The sequence below is a fragment of the Apodemus sylvaticus genome, chromosome 23 (assembly GCF_947179515.1).
Source record: "Apodemus sylvaticus chromosome 23, mApoSyl1.1, whole genome shotgun sequence".
Lineage (NCBI taxonomy): Eukaryota > Metazoa > Chordata > Mammalia > Rodentia > Muridae > Apodemus > Apodemus sylvaticus.
This window is the reverse complement of record NC_067494.1, coordinates 46134926-46154764: the sequence shown is the minus strand read 5'-3', so window position 1 is coordinate 46154764 and position 19839 is coordinate 46134926. Positions and strand designations below refer to the sequence as shown.

Here is a 19839-nt window from a genome sequence, read left to right as displayed (position 1 = left end):
CTCTAAAGCATGCATAGTTCTTGAACATTTGTGCAACATGTTGACCACAAATGTCATGTCTTCAGATAAAAACAAAACAAAACAAAAACCCCCACCATCTCTTTCTTGACCAAGTTCTGCCTTGTCCAATTGTATTCTACAGCACAACAGGATGCTATAAAAGCAAGACCACCACTCTGATCAGCTCAGCGCTGAACTGCACACAGGGGTGTAACATGCGGGCACGGGGGACAGACTAGGTGCTGGTCCTCACGTGAATGGGGTATGTCATGAAACCTGACACTACACACAGGGCCAGCTCAGCCACGCGGATTCTCTAGGACTGGGGAAATGTACTGAGCTGTGGAGGCCAGAGATGAGAATGGACCCCAGGTGCTCTCAGGGGTTAGCATTGAGCATTACTAGGAGAGAGCCAGGCCAGACACCTGCCGACCCAACTTAAGACAGTAAGGAACAAAACCTGGAATGGCCCTTGTAGAGAACACCGCTGGCGACATTCTACAAGTTCTCTTTTTGAGGAATGTTTTCTCAGGGTTCATGCATGGAAAGAGATGGGCTACTTTCTCCCTTGGGTTTCTTTGCTCTTCAGTGGGATTTTGTTTCCTGTGTCTGCTCTGTCCAGGTTCTGCTCCTGAAGCAGCGATAAGCCCCTGCCCCAGGCACACTCCTCTGCACATGCACTGCCCTTGTAGATACGGTGGTACCGGTGCAGTGAGCGCCAGCTCCGTCTTCCTGCCTTCACTCAACAGGGACACCTGTATTCTTTCAGCTCGGTATTCAGTGTGTTAACCCTTTCTAAATCTCTGACCAGAAGATGGGATATCTAGTTAGAGATAGTGCCAGACCTCTGATGTTCCTTTAAATCAAAGCACACTCTAGCAAGCTACTAGCAAGTCGGTGCCAGTGTCCAAGGGCCTGTCCTGTCCAAAGGGCAGACAGGCTACCCACCACCCACTAGACCATACCAGAAACGCGGCCAGAGGCGACTTCCTTTTCCTCATATGTTAATAGTGCCACTGTAGGAGTGACTTTAAACCGAGACACACGCGTGCTTCAATTTTCACGTGCAAAGATCTACATATGTAAGGATATTGCCAACCGGTTTGCACAGAACCGAGCCTGTGCCCACTTAGTGTTGTGTGACAATCCGCAGGACTGGGGCCCTTCTCGCCCTGCTGAGAAATGCTAGATGCACCGTTGAAAAGTCTCTTTTTGAGACTCTTTCCTCTCCCCTCCCCCCTGCCCTTAATTGATTTAAAAAAAATGGGATCTCAGCCTCAAACTCATTCTGTAGCCAAGGATGACTTAATTTTTGATCCTCCTTCATCCCGGTAGAGCTGGGATCACTGCTGGGATCACTGCTGCGGTGAGCCATTCCATGCAGCCATGCCTCCCCCCATCTCTCTCTCTCTCCCCTCCCTCCCTCCCTCCCTTCCTCTCTCCATTCCCTCTTTCCTTTCTTTCTTTTGGTGCTTTTTAAAATGTATTTATTCATTTTGCATCCCAATCTCAGCCCCCCTTCCATCCCCCCACAGCTTCTCAGCCCCCCTCTCTTCCCATCCCCCTACGGCTTCTTCCCCCATTTTCTCTCCCCTTCTCCTCTGAGAAGGATGAACTCCCACCCTCCCTCCCACCCCCTCCTCCTGTTCCTCCTCCTCCTTTTTTTCTCTCTCTCTCCCTCCCCCTTTCTCTCTCTCTCTCTCTCTCTCTCTCTCACACACACACACACACACACACTCACACACACACAAACACCTGCTCATCTTCTCTCACTGAGGCCAGACAAGGCAGCCCAGGTAAGGGAACTGGATCCACAGGCAGGCAATAAATTCAGGGACAGTCTCCACCCCCACCCCACTCTACACTAACTTTTTGGGTTTGTTTTATTGTTGTTGTTGCTGTTTTCATTTTGTTTTGTTGTTTTTATTGTTCGAGACAGGGTTTCTCTGTATAGCCCTGGCTGTCCTAGAACTTGTTCTGTAGACCAGGCTGGCTTTGAATTCACTGAGATTTATTCTCCTGCTTCCGTCTACCAAGCGCTGGGATTAAAGGTGTGTGCCAGCACTGCCTGGCCATTATTTTTCTTTTTCTTTAAAGAGATTCAGAAGACACAATTAAAAGTACTTCTTCGGGTTGAGGTTGTGGCTCAATCCAGGCCCTGCTTGACCTTTATGCACAAAGCTGCCGGTTAAACTCCCACTGCTACATGAACCAGGTGTGGTGGCAGACACCAGTAATCCCACCACTTAGGAGGTGGAGGCAGGAGGATCAGAAGGGCACCCTTGGCCACACAGAGAAGTTTGAGGATGAGCCTCAGTCTCAGAAAAATCAATCAATAAAAAGTAAATTCTCTAACAAGTCCAGTAAAAAGACCGGAGGAGCCGTTCGCCAAGACCCGCTGGTTGTAATCTGATGTGAGCTTGCTAGAGAACAGAGATGTGCTTTTGTCATCTAACCTTAAAGTGAGCAGATGTGGGGCAGGGGGCAGAGTGAGGAGTTCACAGAGTGGAGAGTGTCAGTGTTTGGTCTTGGCGGCTGTTCAATAACCTAAATCGTTTGATGATGCCAAGGAGGGGGAGAAAGAGGTATAGACCATACTTTATGTTAGGTATATTTACCACACTAACATCCTTTTAAAATGAAAAATAAGCTAGAGTATGCTTAGTTGATTATCTTCACTTGAAACTCTACTTTAAGTCTAAATAACGACTACCCATCATCTTCTCTTTCTCTTCTCTCTAAACTTACAGAGACTGTTCTCAACTGTGAAACTGCACATAGGGACATTTGATCTGCTTGGGCCACAAATCAAGAGCAAAAAAATAAAAACTGATAGAGCTGTCAGCAGGTATTGTCTGGAACTTTACATCCACCTGCAACCTCCACCTGGGCCTCACCTACAACCTCCCACCTGGGCCTCACCTACAACCTCCCACCTGGGCCCCACCTGCAACCTTCCACCTGGGCCTCACCTGCAACCTCCCACCTGGGCCTCACCTGCAACCTCCCACCTGGGCCTCACCTGCAACCTCCCACCTGGGCCTCACCTGCAACCTCCCACCTGGGCCCCACCTGCAACCTCCACCTGGGCCCCACCTGCAATCTCATACCAGGGCCTCACCTGCAATCTCATACCAGGGCCTCACCTGCAACCTCCCACCTGGACCTCACCTTCAACCTCCCACCTGGGCATCTTTCTTCTTAATGAAAGATGGAACCTCATTTAGGCCCAGAGGATAATATTTCCTCTTCCTTGGCCCTCAGTGGCAAGCTTGGTACCCCTGGTGATTCCCAAGGGTGAGATCAACTCCCAGTACCACCCCCTCCAGCCACCAGCGTGTGTCCCCTTACCTTTCTGAGAAACAGCTTCTGCAGCTTCCTGTGGGACCACCTGATCATCTCTCACTGCCCAGGGCCGCTTTGGCTCCACAGACGCTTGAGCCATTCTGACCACCGGGCGGCTGCCTCTTCTCTTCTCACCCCCCTCAGCACTGTGCAGCACGTCACAGTCACCAGGCATTAGCAGCAACCCGGGCCCGTCCATCTCCTCCCCCACCCCCACCCCCACCCCCCAGCCCTCTTCAGTAGCCACTGAGGCCATCCTAGGAGGAGTCCATTTCCCAGGCATCGGCTGGGTGGCTGCAGACAAAACCCAGTTCTGCAAACTCCAGGAGGAGAGGAAATAGCAATCAGCCCGAGGCACAGGCTCCTCCTGTGTGCTAAGTGCAGGCTCCCCGTGCTGTTTGGAATCCCTTGGGGAGTTTCTGCATCTGGCAGAACCCATCAAAGCCAGAGCTCTGAAGAGTTACTGCAATGCTCAGAACTCTCAGAGACCTGGAGTGGCCGCTCTGTGGCCCTCCCCACTGCACGCCTGCCCACCTGTCACTGGCTAGGCCGACAGCCTCCTAGCAGCGTGTAAAAAGCCCCCTCCTTTTTCTTCTTCTATGTCCTTTTCCCAGGCGTTGGCTCTAGCAGAGCGATGGTAAATAAAAACAGCTTATTCTTGCAGAAGGCTTGTCCCATGCACGAGGTCGTGTCGCGATGACACTATCCCTGTGCTGCTCCTTCGTGTGATATGTGAGCTACAGGGACATGCACACACGTTTTGCTGCCTCCTTGTTCTGGGACAGGTTTTAGAAACTTTCATATTACTCCAGCAGCTGACAAGGACATGGAACAGTGGGGGAATGAGTTGAAGCAAATGGTCTTCCTTTTCTCACCATTTTGTCTTTGTCTTTGGTGGTATGTTTATCTTGTTTATTTTTTTAAAGAAAGATGTATTTATTTAACGTATATGAGCATCCTATCACTGACACACCAGAAGAGGGCATCAGATCCAATTACAGAGGGTTGTGAGCCACCATGTGGTTGCTGGGAATTGAACTCAGGACCTCTGGAGGAGTAGACAGTGCTCCTAACCACTGAGCCATCTCTCCAGTCCCGTGTGTTTATCTTGTGTGTGTAACAGTTCTCACTGTAGCCTAAGCTGGCCTTCTGCTCACAATCCTCCTGCGTCAGGGCCAGGATTACAGACCTTCATCAACCACCACGTTTGGATGTGGCCTCACAATTGTTTAACTTTTTACTTGCTTTCTTTCTCTTTCTCTTCTTTCCTCTTTCTCTCCCTCCTCTTCCTCTTCCTGTTTTTCAATATTAGAGACTGAAGCGTGGGCCTTGCCTAGGAGGGCAGTTACCTACCTCTGAGCTACGCGTTCATTTTGGAAATAAGGTCTAGATCAGTTGTCCAAGGTGGCCTTGCCTCACCGCTCTCCTGTTTCAGACTCCCAGGAAGGTGGCTGATGGGCCTGGGCCACCAAGATGGCTGATTGATTGATGGGCCTGGGCTACCATGAGCTTTTCTCCGCTCATCTTTTCCTGTTGATTTACTCCACTTCAGGCAATCCTGACAGAGCAGAGTCTTGGCTTCTCCCTCTATGAAACCACCTGACCATTAAAAGTCACCCTCCCCATCCTTGTGTCTGGACTGGATCTGGATCCCTCCCTAGAAGCCCTGGGAGAGCCCTGAGCCCTGAGCCCCGAGTCCTATTTTTAGGAAAAAGCAGCACCCTTCCCCACCACTGGACTGCATTAGAGGCAGAGCTCCCCTGTAAATGTGGCCTGCAGCCCAGCCCTGCCTGTCTCTGCACAGAACCACACCATGAGGAGAAATGCACCTCTTTGCACTGTCCTACAGTGTGTCCCTAGTGTCCCAGAGGACAAAATGAAATGTTTCCCTGGGAATTGTAGACTCTTGGGGCCTTGGTGATCAAGTTTAATTATTTCGATCTACAATGGCCAAGCTTGATTGAAACGTATTTTTTCATGGGGTGGGGAAGAGCGTGGGACTGAGTCCTGCCTCTCCTCTAGAGATACAGAAACACCGGCTGGGGAGCAGGACAAGGCAGGGTGGTCCAGGTGGGGACTGCAGTCCATGTTTCCCTGCGGAGGAGCACAGCTGTATGTATGCCAGGCTGGAAAGGGGAAGCGGAGTCCAGGACAAGAGAGATTCCTGGTCAGGTTGGGAGCCGGTGCCAGGGGAGGGGTGGGGAGGAGAGAGGAGGCCTTCTTTGGGAATCCCAATGTTATGGTTCCATTAGGCAAAGGCCTTCCCCGATAATCTTTAATGAAGCAGTTCTCTGAGACAACCTTAGCTTGTTTGTATTCCTTTACTGGAGGTGGATTTGAACACATGTGCATTGTTTGTGGTGAACCAAGGGTTATATAATTTGGGGAAAGGGTGTGGAAATATCCAGGAAGGGAAAGGTCATTGTCTGAAGGCTAAGGCTCCTGAGATACCTCATTACCACGGTGGTCCAGGTGCAGGAGTATGTGACTGACTACTTGTGATCACCTACTTGGGCATTGTGGTTATATGCCCTAAAGCAGGCAGGGAAAACAAGAGGGGAGTTAGCTCTACTCGGGCCAGTCTCAGATCTCTGAGATTTCTAGGGTCTGAGCATGATCCAGCTCAACAGCTCCGTGCCTATTCCTCTGGAGGCAAGGTCCACGTGCTCTGTGGAAGATCATGGAGTCTTTGGAATTGTTTCAAGCACGTGCAAATGAAAATGAAGCTTAAATGCACTAGCCACCCTTTCCCTGTTAAAGCACTTAGGAAAGATACTTGTATAGGAAAGTGCTCTCCGCTTGACCCATATCACCGCCACTCAGGGACGGCTGTGTAGTGAGAGGGCACTTACAGAGAGCAGCAAACAATTGTCTCTGTGTATCTTGTGCACAGAATAAAATTAGGTGTTTGATATATTTGCCTATGTCCAAGGCTACAAGGCCTGTTACCCTAAAGAAGGGACCCTTCAAGGGAAAAGACGCAGCCAACAATATGGAAGATAGATTCATCCAGGCTCTGCTGGTCATCTGCAAACATCCTGGGCTCGAGTCCTCTAGGCTGGAGAGCCAGCACAGCTTCTGTCTGACATGCTTGTAGCCTGTTTGCTTGTGATCTAGAACGAGCCCCTTCACTGGAGGTGCTGTGCCTCTTGGCTCTCAATGACTATATAGCTGAGCATGGAGTTGGTATAACAAAACAACAACAACAAAAAACAAAAACAAAAACAAAACAACAAAAACTAGGCAGAGGGCCAAGAGGCAAATATGAATAACCCTGACCTAAAATGACTACATTTCATAATTGCAGTTTGAGCAGTCCTAAATGTAATTCCACTCCAACTTCAACAAGAATTAACAGGCAATCACCCAAGACTCAGTCTCTTTGAAAGTGCATTAGCCAACAGACCAGAGCTTTGATCTCGGGGAAATGGTGGTCATGTCAGGTTGGAGTGCAGCAGCAGAAACCTTTAATTTTTAATGGAATGAAATTGTAGATGCATGTAAGGTGTAGACTGCATGTTGTCATGGTGACAGTGACAAGAATTGCCTTTATTGAATGCCATGGAAGATCGTCATAACAACCTGGGCTTTTTTATCTCCAGCTGCGCATTTAAAGAAATGATTTTGAGAAGCAGCCCTCTGTTGGTCCACGCTTTGAGCAAAAGTACCATTGCCACATGGGCGCCACTCCAGCGGAAGTTCTCATGGGTCACACAGTCACATCCAGAGAATCAACACCAATGCTGTGACGGCTGTGACAGCAATGTTTCTTGTTCCCTCCTGGCCACCATGCTCAGCCTCGAGCATCCCGTCTTCCTCTGCCTCAAGCAGCACTTCCGGCTTTTCCTCTGCCACAGCAGCACTTCCGGCCACCATGCTCAACCTTGAGCACCCTGACTTCCTGTTTCCTTCTGGGCCCCTGTGCTCGGCTTAGAGCCTTCTGTCTTCCTCTGCCTCAAGCATCACTTCCGGCTTTTCCTCTGCCACAAGCAGCACTTCCGGCCACCATGCTCAACCTTGAGCACCTGGTCTTCCTGTTCCCTTCCGGTGGCCTCGAGCCATTATGTCTTCCTCTGCCATGTAAAACATTGTGCTTTCTTGCTTGGGACCCACTTAAAACAACACAATGAGGACCTGATGTTGAGGACACCTTGTGCCGTGTCCTCCCCATTACAAATGGGCTTGGAAGTGATGTGTGCCTCTGTGCAGTGCCAGCATCCCCTGTCAGGACCAGGATATAAGAGCTTAGGGCAGGATATTAGAATTTCCATCTGGAGAGATGCTAAAGAAAGGCTCAGGCAGTGGCCAGTCAGGGGGCCTACTGACAAGGACAGGAAGACTGTCTCATGTGTTAAGATGCCAGTGCCTGGTATTCTCACTCCTTACAGAGCCGCACAGCCTGACCTGTCTAGATGAAGGCTCCTGACAGGGAGTCTTTGAGATCCACAAGGCACAGAAGAGATTGAGAGTCAGAGATGTCACCTACAAAGAACTCTCTTTTCCATATCTGACTGCATTTATCCTCAAATGCAGTCAAGTGGCCACTGTCCCTTGTCCCTTTAGCAGTTAGTCTAATCCTCTGCATCCTCCAAATGTGTGCATGTGTGCCCTATCTGTGGCCATGACCAGCCCCATGGGAGAGGGAAGAAAATATGCAACGCTCCCCTGTGTGGTCCCCAGAGGATGCGTGTATGGCTGTGTTCTATGAGAATGAGCCTCTACCTCCACAGAACTGGTGTATAGTCACTGGGGGCGATCTCCAGGAGGCACAGAGGTGAGGTCCCACCACACCCTGACATCCCGGCCACTGAAGATGCTCTGTGTCTCTGGGAGAATCACAAGCAGCTCCACTCACAGGGATTAGGCTGCTCTGCTGAGGAAAGGCGGAGCTCCACAGTCTGGCTTTGCTGGGAACTGCCGGCACCTCTGTCTACTCCCCGTTGCAGGTGGAGAAGAAATTGCAGTGGGTGCCTGGGCCAGCAGGAAGTGTAAAGAGAGCGGCTATCACAGTGTCTGGGCAGGTTCAGACGCTACTTCCCATGCCTGTGGACTACCTGTGAGGACGACATCATGACTAAAGCTGCTTAGAGGGGCTCTGTCAGTGACACGCTTGCTGTCCAAGTATGGCGACCTAATTTCAGGTGTGCTCCCCAAACATACGATCTGGACCCAGACGCATGCATATACAATCTCAGCACAGGGCAGGGGTGGAAATGGAGTATTGAGAAGTCAAGTGGCTGCTCAGAGCTCACTGAGTTTAGCTAAACTGATGAACTCTAGGTGAACCTGTGAAATCTATTTCCTCAAAAAGTAGGGCAGAGGGGCACAGAGAGATCCTCAACATTTACCGCTGGTTTCCATATGCATATAACACATGCACACCCACAGGAGCACATATAACACATGCACACCCACAGGAGCACATATAACACATGCACACCCACAGGAGCACATATAACACATGCACACCCACAGGAGCACATATAATACATGCACACCCACAGGAGCACATATAACGCATGCACACCCACAGGAGCACATATAACACATACACACCCGCAGGAGCACATATAACACATGCACACCCACAGGAGCACATATAACACATGCACACCCACAGGAGCACATATAACACATGCACACCCACAGGAGCACATATAACACATGCACACCCACAGGAGCACATATAACACATGCACACCCACAGGAGCACATATAACACATGCACACCCACAGGAGCACATATAACACATGCACACCCACAGGAGCACATATAGCACATGCACACACAGGAGCACATATAACACATGCACACCCACAGGAGCACATATAACACATGCACACCCACAGGAGCACATATAACACATGCACACCCACAGGAGCACATATAGCACATGCACACCCACAGGAGCACATATAACACATGCACACACACAGGAGTACATATAACACATGCACACACACAGGAGCACATATAACACATGCACACCCACAGGAGCACATATAACACATGCACACACACAGGAGCACATATAACACATGCACACACACAGGAGCACATATAACACATGCACACACACGGGAGCACATATAACACATGCACACACAGGAGCACATATAACACATGCACACACACAGGAGCACATATAACACATGCACACACACACACAGGAACACATATAACACATGCACACACACAGGAGCACATATAACACATACATACACACCCACAGGAGTACATGTAACTCACACCCACCCACTCGCATGTACACATAACTTAGAAGGACTACAGGTTGGATCTTAAATGTCACGTGTTGAAGAGTTGGTCCCCAGCCTGAAACACAATGGAGTTGGAGCCCGTAAGAAGCCTCAAGGGAGACCTTGGGGTGATTAACAGCTTCTCTTGAAAGACGTGGGATACTGGTCTCTCATCCTCTTTGGTTTTCCATGAAGTGGACAGCTTGCTACACTATGCGTTCACAGTGTCTTGAGGTGCCCTCACCAGAAGCAACAGGTCTGCCCAATAGTCTGCAGTTGTGAGACACGATCCTTTCTATACTGGTGTTCAGAAGGGTCAGAGTGGTGCAGTCATTGGTGCTTCACCCAGCTCGACCCCATGATGGGACATGGGTCTTGATTTGCTGTTACCATTACTTCAAGCAGGGATCTTGTATTAAGGACATGTTGGGGACCCGCTCCATCAGAGTTCTAGGAGCAAATCAGGATGGCGGGAGGAATTACACTTCTTGCTTCATAGTTTCAGCCCCAGCGTTAGCAGAGCCTTGTTAGAGGCATTTTCTTAGCATGGAGCAAGCAAGACCCAGAGTAATCCTGAGCTCCTCCCCCTGTTCTCGCACGCTTACACAGAGAAAAAGTTCAACGCTAGTTTTCCGGAAAACAGACTGCAGGAGTTTATCTTAGAATCCATCAATGTCTACATGACAGATTCACGTTCAGAGTGAAGACACTGAACCCAGACCACGTGGCTCCAATTCCAGCCCCACACCCTGGCTCCATGTCCCCTATGATCTCATTTGAAGGCTGGGGACTGATTACTGGGTTAACACTTTCAAAGCTTTGAAATGGGAAGATTCCGGACTGTGGAGGGGGATGGGTGGGTAAAGGGCTCGCTGTGGAAGTGTAAGGATCTGATTTCAAATCGCCCAAACCCACATAAAGCCAGGCGTGGTAACACCTGTCTCGGTGGCAATCCCAACGCTCAGACATGAGATGCAAGACGGGGACAGGAGACTGCCCAGAAGCTTACAAACCAGCTAGTTTCATGTGTACAGAAATGAACAATGAAGAATGAAGAAACTGTTTCAAACAAGGTCATCCTTCATCCTCTACACATGCACCATGGGCCAGACAAGACAGACAGACAGACAGACAGACAGACACACGGTGTGTGTGTGATGGGGGAGGGGATTTAACAAATCTAACAAAGCAATTTGCAGATAGGAACAAACCCTGAGGTGGGGAGATCACTGTGGGGGTTCTGGGGAGAGACTGACAGAGCTGGACCATCCCGCTGCCCAGTCCCCTGTGCTCTCCCTGTGCACCAAGGGCACTGAGGAAAGTCAAGTCATGTGCACCCCATGAGGCGCTCCTCATGTGACTCAGCCGCCATCTTAGTGAGCCTAGTATTAATCAGTGTGGTGGCCCTGACGGAAGTGCAGAACCCTCTCATCCTGACAACATTCTGAAGAATCCTAGACTCTAAAAATTATCAGTTTGTTTGTTTGATGAGTATGTAAATCTGTGGACCATGTGTGTGCCTGGTGCCCACAGGGGCTGGAAGAGGGCAGCAGATCCCCTGGGACTGGAGTTACAAACAACTGTGAGCCTCCACATGGGTGCCGGGAATCAAAGCCTGATTTACAGGCAGCCTTGCCACCTTCTAGACTTGCTCCAGGATCCTCCCAATTCCCAACTCTAAGCTGCCCAAGTCTCTAGTGTGAAACGACTTATGGCCCCTGCAGTGTCCCCTGGACTTTGTCTTCTCTAGATGACATGTGATGTATGCGCTGTGTAGAGAACTGGTTAGCAGAGGCCAGAACAGGGTCTGCATATACTCAGCGGAAGTTCTTTCTCCTCAAATATTTTTGGTGTGAGACTGGTTGAGTCTGTGCATAAGAAACAGTGATCCGTGGCCTGTGCACACACTACCCAGTCTTAACACTGTCACGAGCCATTGGAGAGTACTGCTCAGATCCGTGCTGCTTGTTAAGAAATGAGAGAAAACAAGAACGCTGAGAGGTAAAGATGTGTGCTTCACCGTAACCCTGCATGGCTGCCCCCACATTAAGGGTTTTGAGAGCTGGTGTGAGAAAGTATGATTATTACACACACACATACACACACATATATGTACATACACACACACATATATATACATACACACACACATATACACACACAAATACACACATATACACACAAACACACACATACACACACATATATACACATACACACAAATACATAAACACACACATACACACACATATATACACATACACACACATACATACATATATACACACACATATTCACGTACACACACACATACACACACATATATACACATACACACACACACACACACACATCCTGACGCTAGGCACGCAGCTGACAAGCTGATGCCTAGTCACCAAGCACCTCACGTGCTCCTTCTATGGGAGCTGACTTATTTTTATTTATTTTATCCAGCAACTGCCTCTGTTTCCCCACCGGCAAGTTTGGCCTCTGTTGCTTCACAGTGGTGAACAAGGGTGGCCACGCTCCTGTCTGACAGGAAGCCTAAGTTTGTCAGGATCTACAGCCTGTCAGGGAGTGAAGAGTCCTCTCCGTAAAACAGTGCTGTGCTAAGACACCTGCACTGCGCCCAGACAGATCACCCCTCCAAGGAAACGTTATCTCCTTTGCTTCTTTCTGCAAATTTCTTCTTATTATAACCAAAGAAATAAATAGTAAAATCACACTGGTGAGGAAATTTCACTAAGCAAACAGTTGTTTGTGGGTCTTCGTAAACACACTAGCAACTTAATGTTACAACTATCATTACACCAGCCATTTCCGTGACAGTACTGGAGAAGTGTCCCAATTCGTCCAAGTTCTGGGCACACACATACACCAGGGCAGCTAAATCTCTGCTGCGAGTTCAGCCCAGGGCACTGTAGTACTACCGTCTTTTAAAATAAGCCTTTGAAGTCTTATTACAGAGCCAGAGTTAGGAACAGGAAAGAACAGAGAAGGACCAGTGGAGGGAGGCCAGAATCAGCCCTTTAAAGTCACCCCGCCTTGCTACCTCCCACACTGTCCAGCCTGTTCTGAGTAAGGACTGACCTGCAGCCAGGTCCCCACTCAGCCCGAGAGCCTTGTGGTGCCTGACTCTGCCACAGAACTCCACTCTGGGTCCGGAGTGTGTTTTCACCACGCCTAGTGGTTACACTCAAGACACTGAAAGCACAGCCAGGCCCATTTGGGAGTTAATGGGAGTATAGGGGGCTTGGCTCTCCTGTGCCTGGGGCTGGGGAGTGATCTGGAGGCAGAATCCTGATGGAAACGGCTGAGATCCTGAACAGTCTATGCTAGCCACTGCCCTGTGGATGACACCTCATTAAAGTCATTGATTTCTCCAGAAAGGAGTCACAGCAGTAACCTCCCAAGTCATGGCCCCTAAATTCACTCTTAGCTCCCAACAAACACACCCGGTTTTATTCTCTTGGTATACCTTCTCCCACCCCAGATAGGAACTTAATACATAGACCTGGAGGGCCTGATATTTGCTGTGTAGATCAGGATGGCATGAGATAAACAGGAATCTTACTCTCCTCTCAATGCTCTGGGATTAGAGGCGTGGCTGGTGTCACTGTAACTGAAGCCCTACATTCATTTCTACAGCCAAGAGCAAAGGAGCCACTCAACTCTGAAATCTCTTCTCACAGCTATGGTGAGGCTAAGAGTGGATTGTGAGAACACACACAATAACAAAACCGTTTCCCCAAGGAACACAGCTCCTTCCACCCACGTACAGACAGGCCAAGACTTACCAACTGCAGCCTTCACTGCTTCTCCCCAAGGAGGATAAAAACTAGACTGAGAGATTGCCAGACTTGATGCAGAAGTCCTCCAACCCCCTCTGCAATCCACACTGTCTCCTGAGTTCACTGAAACTAGGATGCATTCTAGTTTCAAAACAGCATTCTGACCTCCATCTTACCCTTAGACAAAACCAGCTGGGGGCACTTTGAGATATGACATGCCAGCACCCATTGTCGCAGAGCAGACAGTTCTATAAACACAACTCTTATGCCTAATATAGAAGCCCACCTTGGTGAGAGGATGATGTCATAGTGAGATGATGATGTCACAGTGAGGATGATGTCATGGGGAGAGGATGATGTCATAGGGAGAGGATGATATCACAGTGAGAGGATGATGTCATGGGGAAAAGGATGATGTCACAGTGAGAAGATGATGTCACAGTAAGAGGATGGTGTCATGGGGAGAGGATGATGTCACAGTGAGAAGATGATGTCACAATGAGAGGATGACATCATGGGGAGAGGATGATGTCATAGTAAGAAGATGATGTCACAGTGAGAGGATGATGTCACAAAAAGATGATGTCACAGTAAGAGGATGATGTCACAGTGAGAAGATGTCATGGTGAGAGGATGATGTCACAGAGAGAAGATGATGACATGGTGAGAGCATGATGTCATGGTGAGAGCATGATGACATGGTGAGAGCATGATGTCACAGTGAGAAGATGATGTCATGGGGAGAGGATGCCATGGGAAGAGGATGACATCATGGTGAGAGGATGACGTCATGGTGAGAGGATGACGTTGTGGTGGGAGGAGGATGCCATGGTGAGAACATGATATCACGGTGAGACGATGATGCTGAGACTGAGACTCTCTTACAGACCCATTCTCAGGGTTGGGCTGTCAGGTAAACCATGTGAGGGCTAGCAGAGAGCCCCACAAATCTGGCTGGTGAGAGGCGGGTAGGAGACAGCAAGTCTGTGCCTTGTGCTCCTCAACGTGCAGTAGCTGGGGTCAGGGGCCTCCCTCTGTGCCCACCCTTTCACCAGCTTCTGGACACAGAGGGCAATGCTTGTCGCCTAGCACACGGGCTACGCAGACCTTCACCCTTGAGCACAGGGTCTGCAGCATCTTTTCCTTTCCTTTATGAACAATTCTATTCTTTTCCTTTCCTTGATTATTAATTATTGTTGTAATATCACTACATATCATTACCATTATAAATATATCTTTTTTTTGCTTTTAGAAAGCAAAATATCCACATCACAAATATTAGGAGAGTTTTTGTTCATCACCTACTACATTAATACAAATTAACATCGCCCAGTTGAAAAGAGCCACGGCCTGGCTAGGTTCCAGTCTCCTCCTCTTACATGGTAAGGACTGTTTATATCCTGGGAGCCAGCCATTGAGAACTAACGTACAAGACAACTTAGAAACTTTCATTTGCAATATTATTAAAAATCGCACAGCCATCTGAAAAATGAGAAACCCATCTCCATCCGAAGATTCTCCTCTTAGGCCTAGCTCCCGAAATGTTACTACTAGGACCCTGTTTCACCCAAACCTAAAGTTCAGGAACTGGCAAGGAAACCAGCGGCACATAGATGTCCTAAAGGAACATTGCACATGACACAGTATAATAATTATGATGACCCATAGATTCTGACTAAAAGACCCCACCTAGGCCGTCAGCTGGGTGCTGTTCCCGATTGGCACACAAGGAGACCCCTGCTGTTGGAAGATTTTTATTGCACAACCTACCATGCTCATACATCTCCTAGAATGTCAGAAGCTTTCACTTTTATATCTTTCTCTTCCAAAAAGCACATCACAGTTTGCTTCATCAGACTCCGGGCAGAGCAAACATAGAAACTGAGAAAGCCCTCACGGTGGTCATTTTTCCTAGGTCCTACCACATTAGCGGAGGGAAACGACAATGCGAATCATCCTACCTCTGCGGAGGACAAGGAGGCTGGCTGCGGCTCGGCTGAGAGGGTTGTGTCTCCTTTGCCCTGGGAAAGCAGAGTGGAGAAGAATTATGGGTAAGTTTGTCCCGCCACAGCGCATGCCCTCTGCAGTCCTCACCTGCCCCGGGGTACCCACCAAGACCGTCCTCCTCTTGTTTCTGAACATAAACCTCCACATGGCTTCAGGAGCTTCTGACGCCGGGGAGGATCTCTCAGAGGGGACAGCGAGGGGAACTCACAGCTTTTATGCAACTTTTAAGACTTTGCCAGAGGAAATGATGATGTTCCCATCCTGAGCCTCAAATCTCAACTGAAAACGGCCACTCGTTTAAGCCGTGGGTCGGGCTTTATCGGCTGTGGCAGAGAAGGGGCAACCGCTAAGCTTGTGTCTTTGGTGCCAATTGCGTTGAAATGCTGCCTGCAGCCACTGTAACCACAAATGTAGCTACAATGTATAAGCATACACTTAGCTAAAACCCAGTCACACTCAACCGCTGCCTAAACCCAAGGCTGCGCTCACCCAGTAGCCGCCTGTCCTTTCCAAACCCCTTTTGGCCGAGATGATTTAGAGAAAGGTTGGAGATTTGCTTGACAATGTGTCCTTAGAAGCTTGAGGACAGAGGTTGTGCCTGTCCCCATCTCTGCAGATCCCTCAAGCCTGTGAGATGGCTCAGAGTATAAAGACAGTTGCCACCAAGCCTGATGACCTGAGTTCAATCCCTGGAACCAACACGGTGCATGGAGAAAACAGACTTCCGCGTTCTTTAAGTTATTCTCTGACCTCTCTACAAATGCACAAGGTGTATATGTATGTGTATGTGTGTGCGCATGCGCAAACACACACACACACACACACACACTCACTCACACAAATATATAATTATTCTCAACTTTGTTCATTCCTGTTATCTTGATTGAATAGATAACAGGTTGCTTATATAACAGTCTACAAAGAAGAAGGGAGGTTAATATGAAATTTAAAGAGTCCATATTGTTATATTTAGCTTTGGCTTTTGTCAACCAGACCTCATTGTAGTGGAAATTCTGGGTGTCAAACTATGGATTTCAAAGTCCACATGTTTGTCTCAATGTTTTTTGAAGTAATGCCCAACTTTATAATTTCTAATTGTCTTTTTTCAATTCCAATAAAAATGTTATTTAATTAAAATATAATTATATAATTTTCCCTTTCCTTTTTCTCCCACTAACCTCTCTACACACATACCATAGCATACAAATGCACACATATATGCACTGAGTAAATAAATATTTTTAAAAGGGAGACTGCTTTTTGATCTGTTTGACCAGGCCTTCCCTTACCACACTGTCCTGGATTCTCTGACCTCTCTCCCTCACTCTCACATTTACTAGCAAATCAGAGATGAGGAAAAGCCAAAATTCAAACTTCTGTCTTTGCTACTTAATAACAGTGGTGCCCCAGATGTCACAGAGAGCCAGGACTGCCAGCTTCACAAATGAAGTCAAAGGTCTCTGCTGTGTCGCTGCTGCACAGGCCGCCCCTAGGTTGTCAGAAGTTACCACGATGCAAACTTCGAGGTGTGGAGAGAGCCCTGCACCTATAGGTTCCCACCCTCAGCTCAGCATGGTTTCCCACAGGACCAAAAGGAGGCTGGGAGTCTCCCATTGGGAACCTTGGAACCACCGGGGAGCTGTAAGCACTCCCAGCCCAGATAACAAGACCCTCTGGGGACAGATGCTGGCTGTGTTCATGTGAGTGTATGTGAGAGCCCTCGCCTGGTATGTCCCCAGATAGACTGAATGACTGAACGGCATGGGCACAGTCTCTAGCTAACTTCCTTACCTGACCTGCAGCTGTTATACCAGCCCCTATGGCACTGGCATGCTTAGAGAACACAGTCCTGGCTTGGGTCAACTCACCAGTTCCTCCCTCTGTGGAAAATGGGTTTTCTTTCTGTGGGACATTAATTCCATCTAATCCAGATGTGTGTGCCCTTCCCCATCACTATCCCCTCCTCCCAGAGGTCATGAGGTCCAGGTCTTATCTTGTCTCATCCTGAGGTGTTACCTTTGCTGAGGATCCAAGTGTGAGCATGTGCTTGTTTGGTGCAGGAGATGACCCTTGCCCCCACAAGACTGAGGTGAAGCATGAATGGTATGGTCTTTGAACATGCTTGGCCCAACCACTGTAGAAGGTGTGGCCTTGTTGGAGTGGGTGTGGCCTTGTTGGAGTGGGTGTGGCCTTGTTGGAGTGGGTGTGGCCTTGTTGGAGTGGGTGTGGCCTTGTTGGAGAGGGTGTGGTCTTCTTGGAGAAAGCGTGTCACTGTGGGGATGGGCAGTGAGACCCTCCTCCTAGCGAGCCAGACTTCTCCTGTTTGCCTTCAGAATGGAGATGTAGAACTCTCAGCTCCTCCTGCACCATGCCTGCCTGGACACTGCCATGTTCCGCCTTGATGATAACTGAGCCTCTGCACTGTAAGCCAGCCCCAATTAAATGTTGTCCTTAGAAGAGTTGCCATGTCACGGTGTCTGTTCGCAGCAATGGAAACCCTAGCTGAGACAGATGTGGAGAAACCCAGACCCCATCGACTCTTTGCGACATTTTGGTTCAAATCCAATAGAGACCATTATTGTTCAGAATGGGTTCTGACAAATTGATAAGTTTTCTAAGCCAGTTTGATGGGTTCCTATCTAGTGGCCATGAATGATGACCTGGCTGGCAGATGTTTCACCCTACGGACATGCCATGGCACAGTGTCCACACACACTTCCATGGCACAGTGTCCACACACACTTCACTATCTATGACCAACCCACCAAACAACAGTGCCAACAAATTCCTTGGACTACACATTAGGACCCCTGAAGATACAAGCTGCTAAGTTGTGCCCATTTTCTTGTTTAGAACTTGGGCTTTTGCTGTAAGAAATATTCAGGATAATCACGTATCACAGAGAACTCAGAAGTGGTTTAGGAACCAGTGATCTCCCACAATCTTGCAAACGCACCAATCTTCTAAACCTCTCTTGACTGGCCCCTCCACTGTCCACTCCACCTGTCTTTTTTTTTTTTTAGATTTATTTATTTATTATACATAAGTACACTGTAGCTGTCTTCAGACACACCAGAAGAGGTCATCCAATCTCATTACAGATGGTCGTGAGCCACCACGTGGTTGCTGGGATTTGAACTCAGAACCTTCGAAAGAACAGTCAGTGCTCTTAACCACTGAGCCATCTCTCCAGCCCCTCTCTCCACCTGTTAATGAGCTCATATCTTTTCCGTCCCGAGCTAGACCTAGGGTGGGTTTTGCTCCAAATGCCCCCTCTTCCCTGCGACTACCCAGGAGTGAGTGGGGAAGACAGACCCCACCTCCCCCGTGGAGTCTCTGTGATGGGGCGGGTGAGAAGGAGCTAGAAGGGGAGGGGAGAACAGTCCCAACAGACACGTGTGTGATCGTGTGGACAGCACGTGTGTAGCTGCCGTGTTGCCTGGGCTTTCTGGTCTGGGACCACACTAGCTTCAATGCCCCATGCTCTCCCTGCTTGGCACTTTGAGAGAAGCTGGGAATGAAGAGGCCCCTGCTGGCTGGACGATGGAGCGGCCGGAAGCCTCTGTGCGCAGCCCTCTTGGCAAGCAGCAGGTAGGACCAGCGTATAAGCAATTTTCTGAAAAATTTAAAATTGGTTTCCTTACATTTTATAGGTGTGTGTGTGTGTGTGTGTGTGTGTGTGTGTGTGTGTGTGTGTGTAAAACTGTGCTTGCAGCCTGATGATTTGTTCAGTCCCTTGACCCACACAGGGGAAGGGGAAGGCTAACTCCCACAAGCGGTTGGTCCTCTGACCTCCACGACCACGACCACGTAGTGTAGGAAGGCTCATCCCTTCAGGTGGTAACTGGTCCAAGCCTTGTTGCTGCTCCTGTCACAGCCAAGCCCCTCGCTGATGGCCATTGTCCTGGAGGGCCTTTGGCTCGGTCATGCTGCAAACTTGCAAGGGCCCCCCGCCTCCTCCTCGGTTGCCAGCCAGGGTTATTTCCAGACACCAGACCTTGGCCAAGTTGCCCCACCGCTCAGTCCCAGCTTCCCCATGTGTGTAGTCAAGATGAAGAGGACTTGCCACACACCAAGTGTGGGGAGAAACTAGTGTCAGCTTCCGGTGGTGGATTGCCAAAAGGTGCAGATGCCAGCCCTGCTGGTGATGTGGAAAACATGGAGGCTTCCTTCACGGTTTAGCATCATGGGGAACCCATGGGCCTCTAGCCCTTCTTTGAAAACATTAGTAACACAATTATATTCATCTGACCCAAGGGTTATGGCCACCCAGCTCCAGGTCTATAAGAGTATGCCCAGAGAGGGACCACAGACCATCTATGGGAGGCAATTCAAACAAGCTGAAGGACGTGTGTGTGTGTGTGTGTGTGTGTGTATACACACATATATATGTATTATACATACATACATACACACACACACACACACACACACATAT

At 48.9% G+C, this 19839-nt stretch overlaps 1 protein-coding gene across 1 annotated transcript in view; it reads right to left on the bottom strand.

Annotated features, from left to right (window-relative positions):
- Rps6ka2 (ribosomal protein S6 kinase A2) overlaps window positions 1-15410 on the bottom strand; it is a 233631-nt gene extending 218221 nt beyond the window's left edge. The window contains exon 1 of the mRNA XM_052169909.1: window positions 15356-15410. The gene's annotated coding sequence lies outside the window, so the exon portion shown is untranslated. The remainder of the gene's footprint in view (window positions 1-15355) is intronic.
- Between the last annotated feature and the right edge of the window lie 4429 nt (window positions 15411-19839).